The following is a 27,007-nucleotide window of genomic DNA, read 5'->3' as shown; positions in this document are numbered from 1 at the left end:
TCCCCACCCCAAAGCATGGGAATGCAGTAATTGCATTTTGACCCAGTTTCCAAAATCACTGTAGCATAGACTTTGGTGGGGGGGCTGGGGGAACCACTTAGGAATGAAAACCAGCCATTAGCTAGTACCGGAGGGGCAGGAGCAGCAGCAGACTGTTACAAGTATGCACTAACAGCCTTGTAGAACAACTGTTATCCTGCATGCTTTTATGGGGGAAAGAAAAGGTAATTGCATTTACATTTTTTTGATATTTGATCCCTGCTACACAAACCTTTTGAGTCTGAGTTCAGGTTGCTTTCAGCTGAAGCCCTCTAAGCATGGAGGCTTGTGTCAAGGGCCTGGATTTTCAGAACTTGGCTGGAGGTTTCATGGCAGCCTTTCTTGTGGTTATTTCTGGTACCTCTGGCTGCCAATTGGAATGCAGGGCTGTAGATCAGTGGGGAAGTGGAAGGGGATGGGTGTGAGTGCCTGCATGGAGTAGGAGCCCTTAATAGCAGGAGATTTGGGTTAAGATGGGGTTTTGAAATGTGCAGAGACTTGGGGAGCAGATGTAGGTATGAAATCCAAACCAATTTCCTCATTCTGGCTATTAATACAAGATGGAGAAAAGATCCTTTGAAGTAATTTCAAGCAGCAATTAATATCCCTTGGAATATCCCCAGCAACTCAGTGAGGAGTCTTGGAATGTAACCTCACAAAGATAGGTAAGAAAGGAGAAAGAAAAGGCCAGAAGACATTGTCTTGAGGGATGGGAATAAAGTGTCCCTCAGCTTCTGCTGCCTTGGTATCCTCACTGCCTCTGTCCCTATCATGGGTAGGGCACCTGGAATAGTTACACATTCAGCCTAGGGATACCACCAGGGCTTGAACATGAATTATGCTGCCTCTGCATCAGGGGAGAAACAAAGGATGTCAGTGCCCCAGGCTGCGTTTTCCACCACAAGCAAGGCTGTACATGAAGACATCATGCCCTAGAGAGCAGCTCTTGCCTGCTCCAATGCAGCTTGGTAAGAGAATGCTCTGGCCTCAGAGGATGAGCTGGTAGGGGCCTTGAGGATGTCCCCTCCCTTGATGAGGATGGATGGGAGCTTTGAGGTGGGACCACGCATGTGGGGGAAAACAGCCAAAAGGTCAAGGCTTTGACAAATGGAGATAGTCCTGATGTGCTTGTATTAATCAAACGATATGTGAGATTCTCCAAAGGCAATATTTTATTCTTGAGTTGAACAAGCATAAAATGAAAGCCTGCCCTTTGACAGCACTCGTATTTTGTTAAAGCGCTCCACCAGAACATGCTGTCCCAAATATCTGTGGATACTCCGGCAGGCCTGAGCCCTAAAGCACACAGAGTGGGATGTTGTCTCAGAGCAGTCATCTCCTGTTGCTACACAAATGTTGAAGTGAAGCCTGACTTTATTAGTTTTCAAGGCAGAAGATATTGTTTCTGCACATTTTTATTTCATACAGTGCCTTAATTTCTATTAGTCTTAAGCTGATATGCCTCGGATTTATTTTGCTTGCTGGAAGGCCAGAGAGGCTGAGGCCAGTTGGACATTTCATCTCTTGTATGTAGCAGTTTGGACCTTGTGGCTGTTCTTACAGGTCAGTGCTCCTGAAGTTCTACTGCCTGCCCTTCCCAGTGCTTCCAGAGCAGCAGGCACTCCTTGCCCTTCAACTCCTGCTCAACAAATTGCTTCCTTCCTGTAGAGAGGAGCTTGGATGTGGGTGGTTGGCTGCAGCCTTTGCTAGGGACTGCTGCTGGAGGTAACCACAAGAGGTATTTAAATAGGTGGTTTCAGCAACAGGTCTTGTGGGCAGGTTTCTCATCTTAACTTCCTGGTGCTGCCTCACATAAAATGCACAGCTCAGTGATACAGGCAAGGTTTTCATACCTACAGGGTATCTATCCAAAGGTTTTCCAGTGGAGTGTGTGGCTTCTGGAAGGTTTCACCTCCGCTTGCTTGTCCCTTTCTTTGGGAAGAATCCCAAAGATCTGGGGCTATATGCAGGGGGTATTCCTCATCTACCTGCACTTCCAGGAGCTTCTGCAGCAGAAGGCTGCAGAGCTGGAAAGAGCATTGAAAGAGCAGCCAGCTCTCAGGGGTGCTTTTGCCTTATTTTTTTGGCCTTGTTTTGGCTTGGACAACACATTTCTCTGGTTTCACTTTCACTCAGATTTTTTTTTTCCTAGAATACTTTGCTCTTCAAACAGCCCTTAAGTGGCAAAGCCCTTTTGGAGTTACACGTGCTCTCAGGGAACTGTTGTTTGCTCTAAACTAGACTGTTTCTGCTGGAATTACCTAACAAATAATTTAAAAGTCGTTAAGTCCTCAAAGCTTTATTTATAGAGTACAAATTTCTGGCTAAATGTGACCTGCCAGTGTTTGGTTTTCGATATTTTGTTTAGGAAATGTTGATATAAAAGATGAGAGACAGAACAAGAGATGTGAAAATCCAAAGCTGTGAATGATGCTGCTGTTTAATTATTTGAAAAGAAAACGTTTCTGATGACCCAGGATAGATAATGGTATAATAAACTGAAGCCCTAGGCAAAGGAAAAAACAAACCCAAAACAACAAAAGTCAAACTTTGTGTGGCATCACAAATTGTGTCCTGAAAAATTATTAGGAGTTGAGAAATGAAATGACAGAAGGGAAAATACAATGTATTATAAGTATCAGCTGTTCCTGGGTAGCCTTTTTCTCCATATCAAAAGAGAGCCAGCAGAGGGAAGACATGAAAAGTTAACCAGTGGAAACACATTTTTCACTGGGAATATAGTCTGTATTATCACAACAGGAAAATGGTTAAATGCAAAGAGCTGAGATGAAGTGAGAAAAAGAAGAAACATTGAGAGGAGTATCTGTTGTTTAAATTGGCACAGTGAGGGGAAAATAGTGTTCCAAGAACAGTAACCTAAATGACACTCTAAATCAATTGATGGTAGGTTGTCTGGAGCAGAGCAATATAAATGTCCATGGATTTACTGTGTACTTTCCTGTGGTGGTAGTTTGATAGCTCATTTCCCAAGTATCCATTGTAAGGCATTATCTGAGAAGACTGCTCAGGTGTATATATGTCTGGATGAGGTAGAAACATCGGTGATTTATCTGTGGTGTTACTGATGGTGTTTTTCAGATTTCCTGCAGTTAACATTTGGCTTATGCAAAGCCCTGTGGAGGTGTCGCACATGGCATTTCTTAGCATCAGGAAAAGATGTAGTCTTGAATTCAGAGGATCACAGTGACCTGCTATTCAAGTTGCTTTTTCCTTCAGGATATTAGGTGCTCAAGAGCAGATGGTCTGTGTTGTAGAGGCAAGGTTTCAATTTTAGAGAAGCAGGCAAGAAGTAGTGTACATCAGGGAAAGCATTTCTAGTCCTGGTGCCTGTCACCATCTGCTTGTGGGATGTTATCTCCAACCAGAGGGTAAGAAGGCTGACTGGGGGACTCCAGGTTGTAATTTTTGTCTGTACTAGTCATGTTGTTGGACTTGACCTTCGACTGAGAGTGGGTGAGATTCCTCCTCATCCTTCCAGTCAGTGATTAAATATTAGAAGCCTTCCTGAGCTGGTGCTCAGGAGGTGAGGAGGATCTTGGTGAAGACACCGGTTAGTTGCACTGTAAGGATTCGGTGCTCAGAAGAATTGGTCTGGGTCACAGTACAGGTGCTCTGCAAAGGGCTGAAGGGCTTGTTGGCCCATCCCTCTGAGCTTTCCTGGTGGCTTTTTTTTGGCACAGGATGCCAATAGCTGAGGAATCAGGAAGAGAAAGAAACTCATCAAAATGACAGCTGGGGACAAACTGGGAGAAGAGGAAATCCTTCTGATGTAAATACTGCTCGTCCCACTGCAGCTCATCCATATCACCCCTGTCAGGTCTGTACCCCATTTTTATGTGGATACAATGAGCCTTGTGCTCAAGGGGTGTGACTTCAGCCTTGGATTTCCCTCCTAGCCTGAGAAGTGAAAGGATCTGTGTCCCTTCTGACTTGCTTTTGCTCTGAAGCAGAGAGCAGGTGATGTATTTGAGAGCCCAGAAGAGCTTCAGTCAGCTGGGCTGCTTCCTAAGCCCTCTCTTCCAGAGAAGGGGGAGTATTTGTTGTCCCAGTGTCCCAACAGCTGGAAGTGGTGGAAGTGTGTGTTTCGGGCCCTACCCTCCAGTGGGTATTGTGGGTGTAGGAACAAACTCGCTTTATTTTAACAAAGCCCTGTGTTTTTGACCCTGACCAAAGGCTGCTTTGGCCTCGTTCCCTGTTGCACAGAGCAGGACTCAACTCGAGGCAAATGAAATCTGCTTTCTCCCTGGGGCCAGGGCGTTGAGCTGCCCCTATGATCACTGCTGAGGGGACACCGGCAGCTCGCCCCTCGGGGGGTCTGCGCCTGGGGCTGCCTGCGGACCTGGGGGGCACGGGAAGCAGGGGTGCTTCCCAGCAGAGGGCCCTCGAGCAGCACTGCCGGCTCCCTCTCCTGGCCCCAGCAGCTCCGGGGCTCCTGGTAGAGAGGGATGCACAAAGTATGGCAGTTCAGTGTGCTCTCGGAGGAGTTGCTCTTGCTGGAAAGATAAGGGGTGTTTTTTTCGAGAGTGCAGTCCTGGAAGTTGGTAGGAGACTGGCAAGGCTTGCTCACAGGGCTGCAAAGCCCAAACCTGTGTTGCTTCCCAGAGGAGTGGAACACAACTTGTGTTTTCTAAGCCCTTGAGGTGAACATACCATGCTTTCAGGAGCTAGCAGAAGTATTGCAAGGCACCAGAAGCAATAGCCCCAGCTGATGAAATCTCCAGGCTCTTGTGCCCTGAATGAAGGAAGTGCTGTGACCTGGGTGGGTCTCCAAGTGCTTCAGGATGGCTCATTGCTCTCAAGCAGACATGGTGCATTATTAATGAAACGCACATCAAGCACTTCACAAAAACCCCCTTAACCCTCTGGTGTTCTGCTCGGTCTTACCGCAGTTTAATGTTTTTCAGCACCTCCTGTTTCTGCCTCTTCTAAATGAGTGAGCCAGGGCAGGGAAGTCAGTGGGAATTTGGCAGATTTTCTTCCAAGGGCCCTGCAGTGGTTTCCCAGGGAATGGGCAGGCAGGGCTGAGCAGGTACTCTTAGAGAGCCAGCACCCCAGTGCATGTTGTTTTCACTGCTAACTGAGGCAGCACTGTTAGAAAAGCTTCCAAAAGCAATGGGTTTGCTCACCTTAGACCTTTACTAGTCAGATATCAGGGAGTGCTTGCTGAGATGCCATGTTCTGTCTAGATTTCTTGGGAAGTGGATGGAAAGGACAGACAAGTCCTGCTTCTTGGTGACTCGAATGCAAATATGGGAGCTACAGAGTTGCTTTTTGTGGTTCCCTTGGAAATCAGTGCTAATTCAGCTGTAATACTAAGGAATGCAGTGCAGGAATTTGTTGAGTTCAGCAGCTAAAAGGCTGTAGTACCCATGTCTATGTAAAACAGACCAAAAAACCCCTGAAACCTCAAGGTCACAAGGAATAGCTGTGATGGAGGATTGAGTCCTGAAAACGTGTGTGACGGATTTTGTTGGTGTACATAGGATTTGCTGCGTGCACAGGTGTGTTCAGGGTGAGCCCCTCTTGTCATGATGACTTGGCACTGACGTTTGTCAGCCAAGGAAAAATGCTGAGAGCCTCTGTGATAAGTGTGGCTGCGGTCTCTCTGCACCTAGATCCTTCCATTGCAATCTTTATCCTCTGAAACTTCCTGACTTAGGTTGAATTACTTGTGACTTAATCCAATGCAAATATTTTATCACTGGGTAGTGTGCACAAACCCCTGGAAGTGCAGGAGCTGCCAGTTTCCATCTCATTCAGCATCACCTCTGACTGACAATGCTGTGGTCAGCATGAGCGGCTTCCGAGGAATCTACCAGAAATGCTGCAAGATGTATTTATGGAATAACCTGCCCACAGGGAAAGTTTTACCCTAGCAGTTCCACCGAGCATGCGCACGTATATGTTCTCTAATCTTTACCATCAGAACTTTGCCTGTTCTCATTATCCATACACATGTCACACACTGTCAATGACAGTGATACCTTGTGTGACCTCCCTGGAAAACGAGTTCCTGAGTTAGCTGAGGGAGGAAAATGTGTGTGTGCTGGATGAGAAGGCAGATCAGAAATTGCTGTAGAGCAGCAGGCATTTGGGTGAAGGTGCTGTCCTGTCCCATGCCCTGTTGAGGCATTGCCTTGGCCAGGACGTCGGCAAAGGCTGTCAGCAGAGCTTTTCCTCACCAAAGCTTTGTGAGTGGGACTGAAGCCAGTGGGCTCAGAAGGCAGGTTCAAACAGTCAGCCAAAGTCTTCCCAAATCCAGCTGCTTCTCTGTGGCCTGTGCAGGGAGGGCAGCGCTAGCAGGCTGCTGTGCTGAGTGATGAGCTCCTCTCTGGTTATGAAATGGAGCAGAGAAAAATCCTGGAGATGACTGAGGAGGTTTGGCAAGGGGACGTGAGAGCCAAGGGCTGAGGGCAGTGCCAGAATGTACACACATACAGGCGCCGCACAAGCCCACTCTAGCCAGCGGGATTTACTGTGTCAGTCACCATGACAGACAGGGTTATTAGTGCACTTTATGGGTGTTTCTCTGCTCAGAGAACGTACTCCTTTTTAAACTTGGTCAAGACAACTGCCTGGCTCTTGATTTACGGACTTCTGGAAATGGATCCCCTAGCGTTTTAGATGATTAAATGAAGCAGTGTGATATTTAAAGACTGACTTGGAATCAGGCATCCTGATAAAAAACCTTTTTTTTTAGCCAGAAAATTGAATGCACAGGTTTAAAATGACAGTATTTGAAGTTAGAGTGAATTGTCAGGAACTGGAATTGGTACAGTTAATTAGGTTTGTTTCTGAAACAGCGAGCTAAGAGGCAGCTGCTGAGAAGCATCCATGAGGTGCTTTCATTGAGGGATCATGATGCTTGGAGGGATCCCAAAACCCCCATGAGTTATCTAAGTGGCAAAAAACAACAGCAATTTTCTCTAGTAGCTAATGTGTCTTTTCTTCAGGAGCTCCCTAGTTTATTTAAAAAGGAAGTGAAGTGAAGGTACAGACTAACTGGCGCATCGTTAGGGATTTAGGTCATGGAGACAGCAGTCTTGCTTTGGAGCCTTTGGAAGAGGGAAGATGTACAGTTATTTGGGTTAGGACTTGAGCACGCAAAACTTCTCAACTGATGTGGTGCTCTGCTTCTGTTAACACAGGAACTGTCATTAACTGAAATGAAATACAGTTGTAAGTGATGGAAGGCACCATTGTTCCCATTGGAAACTCACTGGCTGTTGAAAAACTGGTTCTTAAAAAGCTGGCTTTATTAAAGCGAACAGAGGAGCCCAAGCCCTGACCCATTCATGTGCAGACTGTGGCTCTGAGATCTTCCAGGAAAACATGGAACAGAATGAGGGGACAGTGACTTAAAGCCAATCTTCTGTTCTCAGTGTCTGGGGACAGCACAGGGGTGGCAGCAGCAGAAAGGAGAGGAGGAATTTGGCAGCGAGATCCTTCTGCAGCGCTCTCCCTCTGCTCTGCAAGTGCTGTGGTTTCTGTTGCTGCTGCTTTTTTTGCCCAGCCAATGGATTGCGTATTATTCCCTAGTACAGAGTTTGGATGGGTGACAAAGGTGGAGCTTGATAGCTGAGGAGCAGCTGAAGGGGCAGTTGCTGTGTGGTAATCATAAACCTTGCTGAAGAAGGGGAGTTTTCCCCCTATGGAGCTACAATAGCCTCCTTTGTTCCCCTGGGAGTCCGTGTACTTCCCATGATGGATTGCTGTTCTGCCATGTTCTTTGTGAGCCTTTTGCAGAGCTCCATGGTTTAAAAATATTTTATGGATCTCATCACCTTGGCCTGGACAGTCAAGCTGAGTGCAGGAGCTACAGCTGACTGAACAAGATGAGGGATATTGGCACTGCTTCTCTTGTCCAACAGCAGTCTGGAGGGAACCCATGAAAGGGTGATGAGTGTCCATGGAAGTGTCTGTGTAGGAGAGAGAGGAGGAAGTAGGACTGGGCTGGCAAGCAAGGTGAACCTTGCGATGCTCCAAGTTAAGGAGAAGCAACACATAAGGTACTATTTCTGTGGAAAATTAAAATGAACTGACTAAATTATGGTTTCTATATTTTTCCTGGGTTGGTTGTTGTTCTTGTTGGGTTTTAATGTTTTTGTGGTTTTTGTTTGGTTGGATTCTGTTTGCTTGGGTTTTTTCCAGTGCTACGTGCTTTTGGCCCGGAAGCGCCGTGGGTCGTGCGTTTCCAGCGGCAGGGAACCTGCCCTGGGCGTGCGACAGAAGCCGTGGGCAGCCCGCGGCAGTATCGCGGCTGTGCCCCCAGGGAGAGCATCCCCCTGCTCGAGGGCCTGGCATCTCCCGGCCTGAGGCACAGGGTGCCCACTGCCAGCCCCACTCGCAGCCGGCGGGGGTTCCCGCTGCCGCCCCTGCCCTCCGCTTCCAGCCGTGGAAGCGCGCACCTGCCCCGGCGCGGCTCGGGGCGGGGAAGAGCAGCCCCGGCCCTCAGACTCCTCCTCCGGGCTCCCCGCCCCGGGCCCCGTGACGCCGAGCGGCGGCCGGGGATGGGACGGGACGGGCCGGGATGGGAGCGGGTGAGGGGACGGCCGAGCCCGCCGGCGGCTTTAAATGCGGGCCCGGGCCGGTGCCGCCAGCACAGCCGCGCCGCTCGCTCGGACTGCCGCGGGCGCTCAGCGACACGGACACGGGCACAGACACGGAGGGGCAGGTGTAGGGCCCCCGCCATGCCCCATTGAGCCCGCCCGCAGCCCGTCCGCAGCGCCCGCCCGTCACCCCGGCTGCCCCGCAGCCGCCGCCCGCCGCCAAGCTGGAGGAACGCCGCAAACCCGAGCCCCGGAGGTGAGTGAGCGGGAGCGGGGGTGGAAACGCCGGGCTGCGTTTCTCCGTCCTCGGTGTCTTTTTCGGTGCCTAGCTCTGCTGGAGCCAACTTTTAAAACGCTTCATGGTGTTTGAAAACTTTCTTTACCGTTACAGTTCATCTTCAGTGAGTTGTTAGCAGCCACTGAATAGGCAGCCTCGTCTTTCCCGGGTTTCCAGTTATCCACCTGGTGTATGGTTGTATGGAGTGTTTTATTATCCAAGACCTGTTTGTTTGCCCTTTCTGTGCTTCCTGTGAAGCGCTGCCATCCATAGCGAGAGCACACGAGGAAATGAGGATATAACCATCTTGAGGCTTGTTCCTTTTTTCTGTACGGCGTTAGTTACTAACAGATTTTTCTTCTCTTCCGAGTACATCCTTTTAGCCCTCGAGTTCAGGAGGAACACTCGGATGTGCAGGGAGCTCCCACGACATGATGGAAAAAGGCGCCGTGCTCTCCCAGGAGAGCGGGGCGCGGGGTGCATGGCGGCAGCTCCGTGGAGTCGTTCCGCAAAGCTGCTCCTGTTAGTAAAGTTGGGCGCGTAAGGAGCAAGGTCGGGCCTTGGGGCAGATCCGAGCAGTAGCAGCTCCCCTGGGGAACTGCTCCATGTGCTATATATAGGTACTTGCTCCTTTTGTGTCAGAGGTGCATCTGAACTTGACTCTGTGCGTGTGCTCCCAGCTGCTTAGGGACTTTGTTCTGGTTGTTCCCATAATGTACATACTTTCTGTTTAAAAAAACAAAAACAACATAAAAACCCACCCAACCAACCAAAAAAAACCCACCCAAAAACCGAACGACAAAAGCTTCACAAGTTGGATTTAACAAAGTGTGCCAAGCTGTATATATTGTGTGTGGGACAGAATATGTTGCTAAGTGTTGGTGTGATAGACTGCAGGAATACACCTAGTTCTTATCCTGGTTGAGATCAGTAGGAAATTGTACAGAGGCCCCGTGACCAAAGCAACCTTCAGGCTCCGAAACCCCAGCAACTATTGAATGAGAGACTTCATTTTCTTCTCACAATCTCCAGTCCTGTGCCAAGTAATTAAACGGGACTGTTTGCATCTGTGCTTGCTCAGAGCATGGTACATAAGCTGATCTGTCCTAGTCCTTTCCTGAACTGCCATTCCAGGCTCAGAGAGTTTTTCTGGTGACACCGGGATTAGGTGATGGAAGAGTTAATTTTGCAAAGCCTGGTTTCAGCTGGTGATTTTAGCTCTCATCAACTTCACCTGCTGCTGAGGGTCAGTGGGATTGGAAGGGCAAATGCAAGTGCAATCTGCAGGGATGCTTCTTCAGCTTCTTAGGAAGGAAACACAGACTTTGAAGTTCCAAAAAAACTAGGAGGATTTGTTTGTAACTTACCCTTTGCTTTTGCTGAGCTCAGGGTAAGTTAATTTTGCATTTTTAAAAGCAGCTGCTGGACTTAAGGGACCTGCATTCCCGAGATTTCAAGGGACTGGCAACTGTAGACTGCTGACCTCAGATGAGTAGGGAGCCAAGGTATGGTGGTGGGGTGAGAAGGAATTATGGATTTTTTTTTCTCCTTTTCTTTCGTTTTCCAGCTGTGGGGAGGAGAGATGAAGCTTTCATTTATGTGCACAGGGCATTCCTGGCCAGGTAACACCCTGCACTCATCCGGTTTGCTCCCAGCAAGGTCTGGCAGGATTTTCTGCAGCTCGGAACTGTGCAGGTTTTTCCCTTTAACTTCCATGTTACAATTTTAGATCTTGAAACTTCTCTGCAGCCAGAAAACAGCCTCATATACTGGTGCTGTCTTGTGGTATCACTTGCAGCAGGTTTTTAAGAGGAGCTTTTAAAATGTGTTGAGTGTAAGGTAAATGCTTCGGTTACCGATGTCTTAAGCTGATAAGAAAAGGTTGAATTTATGCACAAAGTGCAATTCAAAGAAAAACATCCCTGTGAGAAGGAAAAATCTGTAACTCCTTTTGTTTTCAGATCTACCTGCTTATCAGACAGGGTGGAGGAGCTGAGTGTGTCTTTGGCTGAAGGTTTTCTAATGCTGCCACCCTGGACAGCTGTAATTAATAAGCTGGAAGGGGTTTTGGGCAAGGTTGGGAAGGAAAATTGCTGCGTGAGAGGCTAAAGAAAAAAACCTGTTCTTATTTTTCTGCCAGTAAGTGTGCGAACAGCTATTTGCAGTCGGAGGTGCTGCCTTGCCAGAAAGATACAGTCATAAAGGGAAAGGTGTTGCTTTGAGAAAGGAAAATCTGGGGGAAATGTGCTGTTTTGGGAGGTGGGTGCCCAAAAATGGGCCTTGTGGGTTCAGCAAGTGGTGCTCCTGTGTGTGTACATGCCATCCGTCAGTGCAGGTTTGCTAGTAAACCAGTTTCTCTTCTTTAATTTAATTTTGTGGATTTTATGCCGTGACGTTGTTATACACGTCCGTATCAAAATAGCATGGCTTTTACTGGTGTGCCCCCCAGTTCCTCCCCTGGGCTGGGAGAAGCAGAGGGCTTGGAAGGGAGGGTTTGGGGGTGCTTTGCTGCCAGCGGTGGCGCCGCTGGGTCCCGCTGAGATGCCTTCATGGTCCCACTGCGAGAGCATCCTTGTCACGCTCCAGAGAGCCACCTCCCACATATCTGCCGTGTGCATTAGGTTCAGAATTTGAACTCTTGCTTTGAGCAAATTAAAAGGGTACTGGTAACTCCTCCTTGTTCCAAGTCAATTAGCTGCTTCCGGCTTCAAATCCACTTAGAAGGCTCACAAGAGCGGGGAGTGCTCTTTGAAAACCCAGTAATAGCAGTTTATGGTTAATATTGATAAAGGAGTGCATGTCTGTGTCATTGTGCTGCATCTGGTGGAAGGAAAGCTCCTCTTTTGTGCTCCCTCAAAACATAAGGGCTTGGATGGGGAGGCAGAGGTCTTTCTCTTAGCTCACACTGCCGGGCTTGAAATGGAGATACAGCTATAAAATGGTCGAGGTTGCAGTGGATTCCCACAACCACTCAAAGCAAGGTTTCTGCCTCCCTGCCCTTGAACTTTGAGTCGCTGTAGCATCACGTTTCTCCTGAGTTTGCTCAGGATTGTGCGCAGTTTGTGGCAGGAATGATTTTTATTGCTGTTGGACAGTGTCAAAGACAATGACTGCACCCATAATTGGGTGATAAAACAATGCATAGCATAAGTAAAAAGCTGCAGAGCTCTTGCTTTTCAATGGCTTAATTACATTAACTGAAGAGATAAAATGTCATTGAATTACATACACAATTATGAGTCTTTCACATAAGGAACATATTTGAACTTGCCATAGGGACTGGCACGTGCAGTAAGGCTGCATGGAGATTTATGAGAAATTTGAAAATCAGAGAAAGCTCCATCTCAGTTCTTGGCGTTCAGTTTGATTTGGAACAGTGGATTTCTGTCCAAATTCAGTAGGCATGTAGAGCCATGCTGTTGGAGTATGGCTGAGCCTTCTGAGCACAGCAGAGGAGGTTGCAGACAGCCCTGAATTTTTATCTGAATTTCTCACCAGAAAAACCAGAAGAGTTGATTCCATGTCATCAATATCAGAATTCTTTGAATCTGCAGCGCAAATGAACTTTGAGCCTCTGCATTCCAGAAATGTGTGCTATTAGGAAAGTTCATTCTGCTGCCAAAGTAAAACAGAGACTGAGGGGTGGATTTAAAATAGCTTTATTATTTATATATATAAATACGTATGGAGAGAGAGAATATGGCTGATCTATATATTTTCTACTCCAAAGGAAATTCTTTTAGTGGGGGAAGAGAATTTTCCAAGTGTTTCAAATTCTAGCTGTATTATATAACTGCCTTTATAGGGGAACAGGATCATATTCCTGTTTTGCTAGCATATAATAAATACTTGCTAAATACTCTGTATTAATTCTGTCTTGAAAGAAGCCTTAATTTTCCTTTCATAAGTATTGATCCATACTTCTGGTATCCCAAAGTGAGTTAAGAACTTGGTGGTGGGAATTGTTCCATGACTTCTTTTAAGACTGAGGATTACTCAAATCACTTCATTCTATTATTAATGGTGACTATAAAAGCTATTTCATATTATTCAAAATATAGTTAGTAATATAATGTTATTAATAATAAAATTACATATAATCTATAAACAATACAGAGCTATGGTACCTCTGTTCTTGACCTCTGCGAGGTGACTGCTGCTCATCTGTGAAGTTGCTGATATTTGATGTGATTGTTCCCCAGGGGAGATTGAATTTTACTTTCTTTTGAAAGTTATTACAATGAGCTGGTATTATGCAAGAAGTCCTGGTGGTTTGCATGTCCAACTAATTTTTGGCTTTTTTCACATAGGAGTTTTTCCTGTGGTGTGTTCTCTTTTTCTGCCACTTTTTCTGAGCGAAACATGCGAACACTTGGATTTTGATGACTGTGCAGATGTGTAATCTGATGGCAAAGACGACAACTGAAGTCTTGCGTGCCAACTACTCATCTTTACTAAAATTTTTCAGTTTTCTCTATTTTGTACAGTAGATGCAGAAACAGAACTTGTGTCTCTTTTTCAATGGTGTGTGCAACTTGAATATTATGGTGTTTTCCTCCTAAGTTTTTTTAATAAGTTTTTACTTCATTTTAATCACATCTTGAAGGTTTACTGAGCTCATTTAAACTCTTAACCTTGAACAGAAGGTTGCAAAAGTTAATTGCTTTTATTGTACCTGTAGTGGCTGTATAACACTTCAGACACATTGTCAACCCTTCAATGTAAGCGTAAAGGTCTTTTCATCAAGGCTGCTAAATATGAGGTTAATAAGAATGAAGCTGGGAAATAGTTGCTCACTAGCTTAATGAAAAGTGGCATTTGAGCACATCAAACCTGTCTATTGCACTGGGATTGAAGTGTATTTCTTACACACAGGAATTGGAGGTGCACATTTTGCTGAGATCTCAGAGTTAGCAATTGTGGTCATCTTGAAGCAGATGTTACCTAAATTCTTGTTAAATTTGTCTAGTCTGAGCTCAGTTCCCTGGCTGACACTTGGTGCATTCAGCAGATACACAGCACGGCTCAAGACCAGCAGCCCTCCTCAATAGAGCTGCCTGTGTGTTCTTCTGGGCAGGAACAACCATCCCCAGGGGAAAATAGATGGGTCTTTGTTCTCTTGTGTCCCCAGCAAAGCTCCGTTCCAGAGCCTCGATGGCACAGCGAGCCAGCCTGTGGTGCCATGGGAGTGTTCCACATCCATTGTTTGACATCTCATATCTCTTAGGTGAGCAGGGATGGGGTTTGAGCAGTACCGTCCCAGTAGATGTGTCAGTGCGGGGTTTCATGGGAGCAGTAGTGCTGGTGATGGAGTGTCAGTGCAGTAACACCTCTATCAGTGCAGCGAGAATGTTTGGAAATGTGGAGCTGTTGCCTTAGTCCCACAAAAATCTTCAGTGCAGGTGACTTCTGGCCTTGAGGCAATTCAACTCATTGGCCTTTGAGGCCATGCTGAAGTGCTGTGCTGGGGTGAGTCCTGCATGAGTAGTTCCAGTGGCATGAACGGAAGAAATGTGTGCTGAGATAGGACAGTGTATGGGGAGAATTCATCAAGTGGGGCCAGAGGGGTGCAGGGACAAAGTCTGGATTGCAGCCATGAGCTACTTGCAGGGTGGGGTTGGAAATCAGTGAAAGACCAGTGCAAAGTCTTGAGTGCATCTTTGATAGGCACTTGGAGGGTTATGTTAGAGAGAAGCTGTAGAATAGAGTATTGATTTAGGGTAGTGTTGGAATGAAATTAGAGCTGTCATTTGTCCACCTGCCTAGCTTATCTTTTCAGTTCCAGTTCACCAGTCGGATGACATCAGTGAACTTTTGCAAAAGATGCCTTGAATGGATATTGAAATGCTCTCCATTTCAGAGTGCTTTTGTATCTCTGTCGTGTTATTGGCATATCACTGGAATGTGCATAGAAAGGAGATTATTGCTGCCCAAGAGCAAGAACTGCTCCTACCAGAACGTGATAGATGCAATGATTCTCTGTAACTATGTGAGTGCTTCTTACTCGGGATAAAGGAGTATGTTTCTCCCTTTTAATCACTGGTGAATGATCAATTTTTATACCGAAGCTGGGCTTTAGAAGCAAAGGCAGGCTGTCTCCCATGATGTACAACTCCCATGTCATACAAGCTTGGAGAAGGCCTTCTGTGCCCATTGGGCTTTCCCGTGCCTGGGGAAGAGCTTTTGCACTGTGCCTGACGAGGCAGGTGTGAGGTTCCAGCCATGGGACTCTGCTGGGTTCTGGCTTGTACGAGGCACCTTGCTGACCTTTGGGTCTCTGGGCTCTGTGTTGCCACCTCGGCAGGGCTCTGAAGTTGAGCCTGAGAGCCTGCTAGCATGGAAGGAATGTGAGCAAGCCTGGGCTCGAGCCTGGGCTTAGGCTCGTGCTTTGTCGGCAAGGCAAGCCCAGGCGTCCTTGCTCGGCTGCTGTGGGCACAGAGCTCCAGACAGGATGCTCTCAGTGCTCAGTCTCATGGCTTGCTCCTGTTTGCAGTAGAACTTGAAGGAGTAGGCATGTAGCTGCCATCCTTGGGCTGTAATTTAACCTGGGATGGACACTCTGGACCTGTGAACAAAACAGTGCAATGGCAGGAATTGCTGCAGAAGGAAGACCTCTGTATTTCCCAAGTTTTGCTTGGATCACAGCTCTCTTCCCTTTGCCAGGAATACAGAGTATAAATTTTGTTGAAAGGGAATATGCTGCAAAACAGCCCTGTGAAAAAAGCCCAACTGTGTGTTCCAGTGTAAGAATCCTCTCCAGAGACTGAGTAAAGGGAGATGGTGTCTCCAGCTTTTAAAATAATTACTCAAATTAAAGATCAAGCTAAAGGAGCCGAGTTCACTGAACATTAGCTATGCAACTTAATTTGTTAAAAAGCATTGAAAAAACAATGTAAGCTCAATGTCTCTCCCAGCAAGTAACCTGGATGTTCCCTGAATCTTCACAAATGTGGGAGTGTAGAGATTGCTGTGAACTCTAAAAGTTTCTGTAATAACTTTTCTATGAATGGGGCAATGCTTCTTGAACGAACCTGTTTCTGCCTTTTTAATTCTAAGTCGTGAGTAGGACACCTTTGCATTACGTATTCCTGGTCTAGTAATGCCTTGGGTTGCCAACAGCTCTGTTTTCCTGGAAAGGCTTGACTTGTGATTCAGTCAAGGTACCTGTGGGCTTTTGTGGAGCAGTCTGTTCAGTTCTGGATGTGGCCCTTAACTTGTGGCCCTTCTCAGAAATATCTATGAAGTCTTGATCTGTAGTATCAGCCCAACTCTTCTGGCTCTGTTCCCAGACCAGTCATTCGGCTTAGCAATAAAAAAATGCAAGATAATGGATGCAGATAACTGGGATTTAATATTACTGTCGCCCATTTCCCGTTTACCTTTAAACAGCCATGTTGCAATTAGGTGCTGGGCATAAAGCCCTTCTTTGTTAACAGGTGTCTCCAGGAAATGTGTGACTGATGACCGTGTCTGGGTTCAGCCGTGGTCACCCTGACAGCTTAAAAAAGGAGTGGAAAAGCTGCTTGTGCTTTTATGAATATCTATTACCAAAGCAAACTATTTCAGGCCTGTTACAGAAAGAGACTTTTTCTGAAAGAATGACTTCCTGCAGTGCGTTAGGTGCATGTGGAAAAGAGGATGAAAGCAGATGGTGGGTGATCAACATGAGCTGTGAGGGACTCCAGCATGTCCTCATGCACAGCCACTGATGCTTTGAGGTGTACCTGCTGCAGCGTGGGCCTGGCCAGATCCTTTGAGACGTACCTTCTCCAGCCGGGAGTTATCCTTTGGGGTGTTCCCACAGGTCACAGCCCATTGGCCCAAGCTCCCACTGGAGCTGCAGCCTCCCCAGGACAGCAGCAGAGTAGCCCTGAGCTGTGCCCCGTCAGCCCAGGCACGCTGTCGTCACTGCTGTTATCAGAGCATTCCCAGGCCTAGCAGAGCAGCCTGATAAGCACCACGGGAGCACTGAAAGCAAAAGCTGCCCCTGACAACCTCTAGGCACCCCATGCAGCCAGACAAGCGTGCCCATGGCAAGGCAGGAGCCTCCTGATCAGTATCCATACAGCTATGACAGCTGTGAATTCCACCTAGCACATTCCAGTCAAATCTGCCGTTATTTTGAACCCTTTGTGCCCTGTACTGGACACCAAAAAGAAGTGTCCTGATTTAACCCCAGCTGTACCGCTGCTTGCTTGCTCCCACAACAGGTACAATAACACTGGTCAACTGCCATTTGTGAATTGTGTGTTTCCAGCACAAATCCAAACCATAGCCCCCTACTAGATATTGAGAAGAAAATGAGCTGCACCCCAGGCAGAGCAGCACAGAACGTTACATTCGCTGTGGTTCTTGAGGATGCCTTTGAGTTTATAGTTCCTGAAACAGAAGTAGCAACTCTTGCTTTATACAGAGTTCTGGAGGAAGAGGAGAGAGAATGTGGGACCTATAAAATATTTTTTATAGCACTTACTCATGTCAAAGCACTATTGCTTGAAACCCTAATGGGTAAAGGGCTGAATTGTACAGGCACATGGGAAATCTGAAGAGAACATTTGAGGAATGCCTGGGAAGTTCATGTTTATGGACTAATGATCTGGAGTCAGAAGGAGCCAGCTGCCATGCAGGGAGAGCAGCTCATTGCAGTGACAAACTTGTGTAAGTGGCAGTAGAGGAGGCTGAGCAGCCTTCCTTTGGTAAAGGAAGATGCAAGTGTTCTTAATTGCAAGTGTCCAGAGAAGGATTTTTTTCATAATCCATCCTTAGGACAGATGAAGTTTTCCAGACCCTGAAAGAAAGACTGATGCTGAAGTCTCATTTTCTCTTCCCTTGCAGAAGTCTGCTTGGTTTTTTGTCCAAGCTCAGTAGCCTTTATACTGATGGTTAGGTTACTTTGGAAACCACAGGACGTCCTGCAGCAGCGCTGCTTATCAGCATTGCTGTGCTCCTACCAGTTCTGTCCCACAAGTTTTTCTTCCAGACAACATTGATGGGTCACAAGGAAGGGGTTCAGAAGAAGTAGCTGTGAGTACTTTCTGGCAGGAGATGACTTTTCAGCTCTCGGGTTGTTGTTTTCTTCACAGTCTTGTTTTAGGCTGAAATGAATAAGTCTATTTTGAGCTGCCCTTAAATGGATGTCATGTAGAGGACAGTCTTGTTAAAACTTGGGAGTTGCCTGCTCAGCAGTTGGGTTCTGCGCTCTTGGCTGTGGTTGGAGGATACAGTAAACCCATCTTTAGGGCACTGAGAACCAAATTAAGAACCTGACTGTCCCATGGAGCAAAATGCCGGTCCAGAAGCAAACACATTTTGCTGGTGAGGTGGGTTGAACATTGCTAAATGGATTGCCTTATGCAGAATCATGCATTGTCTGCTCATAGCAGCGTGTTTTTATGCTGCATCATGTTCGTGCTGCTGGAGCCGGTGTCCTGCTGAAGGAGCCCGTGTCGCTGCGCTACTGACTAACGCCATGAGAACGCAATCATGTGCCCTGCCTGCTCTGGGCCAGGCTCTTATTAATCGCTAATTTGTCTGCAGGGCTGGGTGTAGGGATCACAGGCTGGCTGCTCCTCGCTGCCGTCACGCGCCCCAGCTCAGGTGCCGGGTGGGTCAGCACGACGCCCTGCTCTCACGGGCTGCGTGCACCCAGGGCCAAGGGCCACCCCAAGGTGATGCTGTGCTCCATGCTCCGGTGACCTGTTCCCTTAGAAGTGTACAAAATTCCCCTTTGCTGTCTCTGCAGGCAGTCTCAAGTGTGTGGCTGTGTGGATGAACTCTCTGTGGGCTAGTGGCCATGGCAGTGAGGTTCCCCTAGACTTTGTCATATCCCAGTGGATGCTGGTGCTCTGGAACAGCTGTTTCCTACCAACCTGCCCCTCTGGTACCACGTGAAATTTGGAGGAGGGGAAGTTTTCCTGCATGTAGGTAAAATATGTAATGTCACTGGTTAGTGATAGCCCGGCGCCACACATATTGTTGATCCAACAGCAGATGCTCTCCCGGGAGCAGGAGCACCATCTCTGGCCATGTGGAAGGGAATTGTCACTTGAAGTTGTGTTTCTGCTTGTGATCCTTGTGGGTATCTTGTGAAGGACCTGTATCCTCCTGGCTGTGTGGCTTGTGCTGGTGTAATCAGTGTTTTCTTGAGCATTTGGCATTCTTGAGAGATAGAATGACCACCTGGGTCTGTGCTGCTCTGGGCTGTGACTGACTCTCTTCTGACTGGACCTTAAATTGGTGGAAGTGGTGAAATTCTTTTTTTCAGTTCAGCCTCAAGTTATAAAATAACTTGGTTTTGCAGTTCACTTCCCTCTCTCCTTTTCTGTCAGGAAACATTTCTTTATCTTCAGTAAGCTTCCATTGGCTTGTGTTTTTTGGGGTGGTTTTGTGGTTTTTTTTGTGTTTTGGTTGGGTTTGGCTTTTTTTCCTTTGGGTTTAGGTTGGTTTTGTGTGGTGTTTTTTTTTTTTTTTTTTTTTTTTTTTTCCTTCCCAGTGCAGCCAGTGAAGGCAAGAAGGGCATTTAGTTTGAAATCTGGCTGTTTGTGTTTCTGGCTCTCAGGTCTGCATTAGTTTTGAGTGACTATTATTGAATTAGGATTTGATGCATACACCAGGACCAATGCCAGTGACCTTCCTCAGCAGAGATTTTGTCTCATCACCCCTGGGAATGGTCACTATGAAATCTTCTGGATGAGCAGTTGGCTCTCAAGTGAGGATGAGGTCCAAAGCCCACCGGTTTTTTCCTTGTCTAATATTTTTGGAGTCCTGTCTTCTGCCTGAATCTTGTGTGTGTGCTGACATTTGGTTTGGATGGCTTTGCCCTTCTGTTTAAATTTTACAGCTGTGTGCTCTGTCCACACTCCTTTGGAGGTGAACTCAAGTGGTATCACATCCCTTCTTACTTTGGAGCAACTGCTCCAAGGTGGAAGAATTGCAGTTTTAATAGAGACCATCATCTAGTAACCAGGTAAAGTTTGCATAATTTGGGATAAGTGCACTTTGAGGAGTTCCTGCTTGTGTAACACCATGCGAGTGGTTAAGCAGATTCCCAAAATGATCCATGTTAAAAATATCCTTGATGCTGAATTATGTTTTTGAAACCAGCATATTGTGAATCCACATATCGCTTCAGAATGCCAAGAACTGGATCAGAAACGCTGTGCCTGCACTCTGGGAAGTGCTGAGAGTGCATTAGCTCCCTTGGCTGCTTCAGATGTGTCCAAAATGTTTTATACAACCAGGCTTTCTGCCTCTGCCAGCCAGAGCTCAAGTCTGGATTGTGCTGGATCAGGTCTTGCCTGTCCTCCTTGCAGCAGGAAGCCAGCACATGCTCTGTACCCATGTTACCATCAGTGGTCCAGAGATTTGTGATGCTTTTAGAGGGGTTTCATCATCTTGGAAGTGGTTTGCGGGACAATATGCAACTCCAGAAGTTGTGCACTTGACAGTCTGAAGCCTGAGGGAAGGGAAAAGCTTCAGACTGTAATTCCAGAGATTAAGCTATGGGCTGGTCTCACACCTTTTGTGTGGTGTGATTGCTATGGAGAACTTTTCCCCCCCAGAGCAGTCACAGGAGAGGACAAGTGCAGGAGCTAGGTGCTTGCCGGGAAGCCAGGATTGAGTGTGCTGGGTTGATTTCCCTGGAGAAAAGCAGCTCTGGGTGAGTGGTGCCAGTGTGTGCTGCCCCACCCCTCATTGTACACACTGCCTGTTCCTTTGCTCAGTGGGAAATGGACTTAAACCCAGCACCACCCAGCCCAGATAACTCTTTGCTTTTAGTCACAGGACCAGGCTGCCCACTCTAACATCCTCATTTATAGCTGGGAATTTGCCTCAGGATCAGGCTTCCCATGCCTTGCTTTTGGAGGTTCCAGGTGAGCAATATGCAGCAGATGCTGGAAGTTTCCTGCAGTTGCTGTTTCTTTGTCCAGGTTTCTCTATAGGTGTATCCAGACCTCCTATACTTTGAAAGCTGTGTGCTGAGCTGATGTAAAATACACACTTGAAACATTGCTCTGCTTCTTAGCCCATGGTACTTGCTCCTGTGTGTGACACAGGACACTTAGTCACAGATTCCTCAAAAAGAGCTCTTACAGGAGCCTGGAACAAGGAGCAGCTACTGTACAAACCAGCACTGGTTTCAGATAGATGCACAGTCAAGTAAGAAGTTGCCTCTCAGGCATAAAACTGCAACAAAAATATTGCAGGACATGACATTGTCACGGTAATAAATAGCCAAAAATAGTTCAGATGCCACAGGCTGGCTTGAAATAATATTTTTTAGGAAAAATCCACTACTGCTTTTAGGTTTAAAACCTGATGTCTCTCTGCCTCTAGAGAAATCTTTTTTTGGTGATTTCTATTTCCAGAAAACAAAGCTGCAAAAATGTATGGTTTATGTTATCCTCAAACAGATACATTCATAATATTTGCAGTCCAGAATCACTTCTTCCTGTGGATTCATCTCATTTGATTCCATCTCCCAAAGCTCCTGCCAAAGAGCAAGCTCGAATTCCTTACAGGCTGTCTCTGTACCTTTTCCTGGCTGTAGCTCCATGAAACACAGCAGATGGATGTGTCAGGAGCCAGTTGCTTGATAGCAGAGGCTCACCCTGTCCTGGAGAGGGGCTTGCACTGAGATCCTGCAGTTCTCAAATGAAGCTGGAGTGCAAGGCAGCCTTGTTCTTGCAGAAGTCAGCTGAAGAGGCAGCTGACTTCACCAGTTTAAATAGTCATGTCATTTTATGGTAAGTCATGTAATCACAATGAAACAAAGGCTTCAACTGTTACACCTGCCCTGCATTCAGTGACAGTTCCTCTTGTATTCCTCTATGTTTTGATAGTGTTACTTTATTACTTGTGCAGAAGAAAGCTGTAACTTCATTCACTCCTAATTGCTTTTCCTAGGAGTTACTTAATTTTTGGAACATAGCCAGCTTCAGGAGTTCTTCTGAAATTGTCGGAGATCAAAATTGAAATACAAATGATGGAACTTATTTTGCCATCATGAATTAAAATGGTTCTTATCTTGGTTTCAGGAAGGTGCTCTCACAGACTTCACCTGTGAGTTGAGATAAAACATTTAGAGTTCCTGACGTTCCAGTCTGTAAGAGTTTTTGAAAACAAGGTTTGATCAAGAACTGAGACTCCTATTTAAATCCTGTCATGGGACTTAATTTCAATCCCTGAGGACACCTCCATAAAGGGAAACATTTCACCTAATGAGATGACTTAATTGGGAATTTATTTGGTTTATGAATATTAGGGTGCAAGTTCTTTATGTGCAAAGCAGAGGGTTCTGTCCTGCTTTGCTCCGGGTGAGTACAGCCTTTTGCTGAGAAAGCTTGTAAATAAATGCAGCTTTAGAGCTGACAGGGGAAAATGCATCCAGGATAAATTTGGCAACATGCTCCAAAAGTGCATCCACCAGGCTGTGCTGAGTGTAGGCAGAAGCTCTTTTTTTCTGTGTGATAAAGCCCATATGCAGGTATGTGAGAAAACCAGAACACATCAGGGCCCTTAAAAGGAATCGGTCACATTAGGTCTGTTTATTCACACATTTGCGTATGGGCTGTGAGAGCATCAGCTGGGACCCGGTCTCCTTCCTGGTTTCCTGTTTACTTGGCCACTACAATTGCAGTGTCTGAATGCTTCACAGGTTGCAGAGAGAAGGAATAATGTTATCTCTGTCTCCCCCCAGCCAGCTGACAGAAGCAGCCTGTTTGGCTTGCTGACTCATTCCTGCACTTGGCATCTAACCCGGGTGGCTTGGTGACGGCACTGGGTGTCACTCGCAGGGAAGCCTTTGGTGGCTCTTCTCTCTGCTCAGGTCCAGGTCCTGTCCATGGGAGCCTTCAGGTCTGGCTGATCCATCTGTGGTTGAAGGTTGGATGATGCTTGTTGTCACAAGTTGTGTTGGTTACACCTGAGGGGAGCAGTGTGGGGCTGTGAATGTTTCCTACCAGAGCAGATCTCTCCTTTTGTGTTTGGGGGTATGTGGTGTGGGGGAGCAGTATGTGATAGATCTGAGGGTAAACCTTGTGGGATTTGGGGCCTGCTAAACAGCTCAGCCCACGATGCCCCATGCACCATCCGCTTGGGTTTATCTTTTCTCCCGCAGCATCCCAATCCATGCCTTCCCACTCCGCTTTGGTTGTGGTAGTTTTCTGAGGAAAACAGTCAGTCTTGACAGGTCACTGGTGCTGTGCTCTGTGAAACAGACAGGGTGGTGGACTCTGCACGCTCAGGAAGATCTTTCTTCCCTTGCCTTTCCCGGGAGAGTGGAGAGCTTCCCCACACCTGCCTGGCAGAGCTGTGGTACAGTGGGTGCTGTGCTGGGCAGGCCCCCTGTGGGCTGGCAGCTCCCACCGATCCGCCGGGAGCCCTGCTGCCCGTGCTGTTGCTCTGGGACCTGGAGCTCTCCCTCCTCCCTCAGCCCCTTGATCCCCTCCACGCCCCAGCTCGCTGGGCTGCTCTCTAATGTGACTTTCTCACGGCTCTGTGTTACGCTGCTCCAGTTACGGAACTGGCTCCATTTCTTTTTCCTTGTGCAGTTCAGAGTTTGCTGGGGTTTCTTCCTGATTGCAAAAGCCGTTGGAAATGGGCAGAATCGTAAAAGCTTATCAGTGAGCAGTAACTCTCCCCTCTGGCTCCACAGCTCCGTCAGGCATTGATTCACGCCGGCGAGTTGTGACTCCGCGCTACATTTCGTGTTGCCACATCAGTCTTTTTTATTTACGCCAAACACCACTTTCCCTCTCTCCTGCCCTCAGCCTTCCGAGTCTGGCAGCTGTGGAGCTGAGCAGCCGGGCGGTGGCAGCACTCCATCTCCCGGGGGAGCTGGCGGCCGGCCGCTGCCGGGAGTAGCGCGGAGAGCGCTAACTCCGAGGTTACGCGCTGCTTTGCGCTGCCTGGGAGATGCGGTGAGAGTGTTTGGTGCTGCAGCCAGAGACCCGCGCGAAGAATTCATGTTGTGATGAGCAGAACAGATGCTGGCAGATGAGCGCATCCATTAGCAAGTCCAGGATCTCTGCTAGTACTAAATTGGTCTTGCTCTTGCTGAGTAGCTGGGCAGAATATTTCCGTGAGCTGGATCTGCCGGCGCTTTTCAGGCAGAGCAGAGTTGCTGCTGGCCGTGTGTGACTCTTGTTCAAATGCTATTGACACATAACATCATTTCTAAAAATGTTTGGCACTGATCTAATCATCGGCCCAGAGAGGCCAGTTACTCAAGTTCGTGTTTTTTCACTGGAGCATATTCTGTCAGACCCTGAAAATAGAAGCCCAATATTTTTAAATTTGTTTTTAGGTTTGTTTCCAAAATGTTGCAGCAGCAGTCACGAGGATGTGGATCTAGACAAGAAATGCCTGGAAACTCCTTTACCTTCCAACAAGGAGTTGGTAAACCAGGCTTAACCGAAGGCACATTTCTTTTCAGAGGCCCTAAAATTTTTTCCATGCTTTCTTCTCTCCAGTCCATGTGTGTCTTCCATGGGATAGTGGTCTTGCTGCAGTGCTTCACGAACAGGAGTCTGCCTGCCACTTCCCCCTGAAGATTCAAGAGAACCTTTATTTGTTGTTCCACATCACTATTTTTTTTTCTCTTTCTTCATTTGCAACTCCCATTTCACGGTATTTGAAAAATTCCAGGAGACTGAAATAATTTCCCCATGCAAATCAGTAAAGGATGTTTTCTTGCTAGATTTTGGCCCACAGAAATCCTGTGATAATCTGAGAAGGGCAGAAAAGACCAAGTCAAGGGAGGTGGTGCTTGGAGTCTAATCACTAAACTCCTGTGGATTAGAGCCGGGGCACTGTGCCAAGGCGACCCAAGCTCTATTCCTGACCCTTTAAACCCCCCAGCTCCTTTGGATACATGTTTCAGGGAAAGCATCAGCCTTGCTGAGCAGTTTTCTAGCCCTCTGGAGCTAAAAAAGCATGGCTGTTAAATGTGATAAACCCATTCCAGGCTGGCACAGTGATGTTCTGGGAAGGTGGGGGACATTCCCACTGCTATAGTGATGCTTGAGAGGATGCTCTGCTGTCATGGGAAGGATGAGGAGACATTTGCCAGGGAGATGGCAACTGGTGAATTCTCAGCCCTGTATCCCTTGCAGTGGAAATTACTTCCTTCCTTTGCCTTTCTCTGCTCTACCACATTGCTCCTTCTCAGTTGCTCCATGGCTGGGCTGATGCTGCCTAGGCTGGAGGAGCTGGCCTTGGGACACACAGGGTTTAGGCAGAGCTGTGGGACACACAGGTGTGTTACACACCTGCACGTGTGTGGGTGCCCAGGGAATGGAGCTGAATGCCAGGATAAGTACAGACTTTACAGAGGAATAAACTAGTCCTGTAGTTTGTGTTTGGTCTGGAAATCCAGTCCCATCTATTCCAGATGTTTCCAGTTGAGTATCTAGCAAGGAGCTACTGTGCTGCTTTGTAGAAAAAAATAATTTAAAAAATGCGGGGTTGTTCCTGTACAATCATTGCAAACAGGCAAGGGTATCCAGGGGATATGTTCCCTTTTGTTGCATTAGAAAAGATGTGTAAACAGCCTTAAATAATTTAATGAAGAGCTGGAGCTTTCAGGGGAGGCTGGTGTGTGCCTGAGTGCTGGCTTGGTATACTGTGCTGGCAGGGAGCACGTCCCACCCCTTTGCACCCAGCAGCAGCTGCTTGGGGAATGGCACCTTTCCTAGCTCAGGGAAATTTCTGCTTCAAATCCTCTGGCTCCTGGAGTTCAGTCAGAAACAGCCTGTGTGAAGGAGGAGCTGGCTAAAGCGGTGAAGGAAAACTTGACAGAGGTGGGAGAGTGGCTACTGAGGTACTGCTTTCGTGAAATGGGACTCTGGTTCTTCCTTTTGTGGCTGAGTCTTATTTTTTATTTTCTAGTTAGGTAGCCAGGCATTGCGCATGCAAGGTAGACACCCTAAGGCATTCTGGACTCTTGGATTCATCTGTTCAGCATTTATACCCTCCTGAATTTGAATATCCCATTAAGAAAATCTGCTGCTACAGCTCTCAGAGGATCTTGAATGGAAGCATATGGATGGGAAGAATTTTTGAAGGCCTTCTCTCACTCTGTACTGAGTTTGTCTCTATTCCCCTGAGGAAATATAAGAAAAAGGTGTTGTTTTATGGCTGATTTTTGCTATGAAAACAAGTGACCAGCTTGGTCTCAGCTGTATTAGGATGGAAAGCTCCCATGGCAACTGCCCAGTAGTGAACAGCAAATGTGTACTTAGCCTCTAAGGAGATTATTTAACACAGTTCCAATTTTGTTTATTATTATTTTATTATTTTTGCATTTGCTTGTCAAGAGTGGATTTGCAGATGTACTCTTGGAACGCAGGCAGGGTTTGGTTTTGTGGGTGAGCCACAGCAGCAGGAGTTGTAGGCAGCTCTGCAGAAGCATGGCGATGGCAGAAGCGTGGAATTAGGAGTCTCTGCTGTCCACAGAGGCAGATCAGAGGTGGAGAGAAAAGGGGAGGGGAAGGAGGGCAACCACTAAAACCCTTCCCCAAATGGATGAATGAATGGGTGACACACATAAATGACTGCTGTGATGATCTGACTTACTGTAGCTCGGTCTTGGGATAATCCTCATATGTCAGATTTCTGTAAGGCCAGCATGTGACACAAGCTGGGCTCCCAGCAGACAAGTGTGCTGTGCTGCTGCTATTAGGGGCTGTGCTTGGAACGTGTGGCCCTGGGGGGTGTGCCTGCTCCCTTCCCTGTGCCGCTGGGGCAGCATCAGAGGCAAACTGCCATCCCACCAACTCTTGGCTCTTGCATAGACAGCCCCAAGCCTGCCTGTGCGGCTGTACCTTTTGGAGAAAAGAGGAGGGGGGGCAAAAGCCAGACACAAGAAACAGGAAAGCCCCCAAAGACTTGTAGCTGGGATTACCTTGTTCACACCTGTCACCACTGATGTCCTCTCAAGGTCAGAATCGGAGCTACGTGAGGCCAGCTTAAAGCGAACGCCATGTGAAAGGAGCTCTATGAAGGAACAGCAGGCACTGGAAGGAGGACTGGAGTGCCCACAGGAACATGAGCAACAGCTTGCAAGTTAACCTGCCCAGGACTTGGGCTGGTTCAAACAGCTCGCTCCAGGAGAAGTCTG

At 47.2% G+C, this 27,007-nt stretch overlaps 1 protein-coding gene across 4 annotated transcripts in view; it reads left to right on the top strand.

Moving 5' to 3' along the window:
- Positions 1 to 27,007, top strand: part of SLC4A4 (solute carrier family 4 member 4) — a 147,759-nt gene that overhangs the window by 22,206 nt on the left and 98,546 nt on the right. Inside the window, exon 1 of one of the 4 annotated variants that reach the window (XM_063156925.1) lies at positions 8,787 to 8,865. The exons of the other annotated variants lie outside the window; for them this stretch is intronic. The gene's annotated coding sequence lies outside the window, so the exon portion shown is untranslated. Of the gene's footprint in view, positions 1 to 8,786; positions 8,866 to 27,007 lie in introns of those variants that run through there. 4 annotated transcript variants of the gene reach the window in all.

This window comes from Melospiza melodia, chromosome 5 (genome assembly GCF_035770615.1).
Source record: "Melospiza melodia melodia isolate bMelMel2 chromosome 5, bMelMel2.pri, whole genome shotgun sequence".
In the NCBI taxonomy this organism is placed as follows: Eukaryota; Metazoa; Chordata; class Aves; order Passeriformes; family Passerellidae; genus Melospiza; species Melospiza melodia.
Note: the sequence above shows the minus strand (reverse complement) of the source record. Positions and strands in the feature narration are given on the sequence as shown.